General features: G+C 40.5%; 1 pseudogene; it reads right to left on the bottom strand.

The window, feature by feature from the left end:
* The window catches only part of LOC103210703, a 39,895-nt pseudogene extending 38,233 nt beyond the window's left edge, over positions 1 to 1,662 (bottom strand).
* Between the last annotated feature and the right edge of the window lie 206 nt (positions 1,663 to 1,868).

Here is a 1,868-nt window from a genome sequence, read left to right as displayed (position 1 = left end):
ATACACCAATGTTCATTGCAGCATTGGTCACAATAGCCAAAAAATGGGAGCAGCCTAAATGTCCATCAACAGATGAATGGATAAACAAAATCTGGTACATATATGCAATGGAATATTATTCTGCTATATATGGAAATAAAGTTCTGTTACATGCTACAACATACATGAACCTTTAAAACATTATGCTGAGTGAAATAAATTAGTCACAAAGGGATATGTAATTCCATTTACATGAAATATCTGGAATAGACAAATGTATAGACCAAAGTTCAGTAGTGGTTATGAAGGGTAGGAGGGAGAGTGAAAGAAGGACTCATGGTTTAGGGGACAATGAATTTCTGCTAAGGGTGATGGGAAAATTTGGAAATGGATAATAGTATTAATTGCAAAACATGATTGATGTAATCAATATCACTGAATTGTATATGTGAAAAACATTGAAATGGTAACTGTTTTTCTTATATGTGTACTTGCCACACATACACACACACAGTAATATAGAGGACAGATTTTTAGTCCAATCATATCTTTGTCAATTTTTTCATGGTGGGTGGTGACCCTGCATATTTGACCCTGGAACTCAGAGGAATAGCAGACTCCCCCACTGGCTTGCCATGGTAGACGAGCTGGTAAAATACAGCAAACATGTCAAACAGGCTGTGCATGTCACAATTGAACTTGTAGGCATTTATAGGGTACTTCTCATAGGCAGGGAGAATATTTTTGGATCTGTTGCACTACCTCAGCCTTACTAGAATCACTTTACTTTGCCTATTAGCAAATGTGGCAGCTGTTTGAAGTTTTTGAGCTTGAAGAAGAGGTTCAGGGCTGTATGCAGCACCAGGATCATGTGTACAAGCTGCAGATTTATGTGGGTGCCAAAGGCTGCTGTTACACAGATATGCTTCTGTTATTTTATAATTACCTTGGGCATCTCTTTCTCTTTTGTCTCCATATACAAACCTACAATGTACTCATGGCAAACAGTGATGAACTGCTGGGCCTCTGCAGTCTCCTATTCATTGTCCACAACAAGAAGTTGCGCACTGAGTAAAATGGAGAATTTTTCCACAGACTCCTCAAACTTGCCAACTGTGGTGAGCTAGTAGCACAGTTGTAACAGTTAGATGAGGTCATGATAGTTCAGGCCCACAGCTGGTCCACCATTCTTCAACCCTGCATCCTTCTGATTGCTATTAGGTTAATCACACATGGAGAGCAGACAGGGAAGTGTCTGATAAAAGGATTGGGCCCACGCATATGTCTGTATGAGAAGTTGATTGTAAGGGCCAAATTGAGTTACCTCAGCTAATTATGAAGGATCCACATGGCTGTTTCAAAAGAACCTTCCAGTAAGTCATCAATTGGAAGCTGAGAGTTCACTGTACCTTGTTTTAGTTAGGGTGATTTCCTTGAGGAGGGAGGCACAATGAAACTATCTTGTTTCATCCCACATGTCCCAGAGAGTACATCCAGCTTAGGAGGAAAATCCAGATCTTTTGCATCCCAGTCATCTCTTTCTTCCTGTTCTTTGACTAGAACATAATCCCCCAAATCTTCCATAGCTTTCACAAACTAATAGTCATTGTCCAGCTGCAGCTCAGCATCCTCTACTCAGCCCTCAGTACCAATAGGGTCAATGTCATTGTCAACATGCAGCATTCTTTCCTTCCCCTTAATGGCAGTGGAACCCACAAAGGATTCTTTGGACACAGTAAATAAGTCCCAGTATATGCTTTACCAGTGCATACATACTTCCAAACAGATTAACTTCAGTCTGTTCAAGGCTGCCTGGTACAAGCAGGTCATTTGAGTGGTAGAACTGAGCACAAATTTATGGGTTTTTTGCAGACCAGCCCAGTGGTCAT

The sequence above is a fragment of the Orycteropus afer genome, unplaced genomic scaffold (assembly GCF_000298275.1).
Source record: "Orycteropus afer afer isolate SDZICR_OR568_19922 unplaced genomic scaffold, OryAfe1.0 scaffold00639, whole genome shotgun sequence".
In the NCBI taxonomy this organism is placed as follows: domain Eukaryota; kingdom Metazoa; phylum Chordata; class Mammalia; order Tubulidentata; family Orycteropodidae; genus Orycteropus; species Orycteropus afer.
Note: the sequence above shows the minus strand (reverse complement) of the source record. Positions and strands in the feature narration are given on the sequence as shown.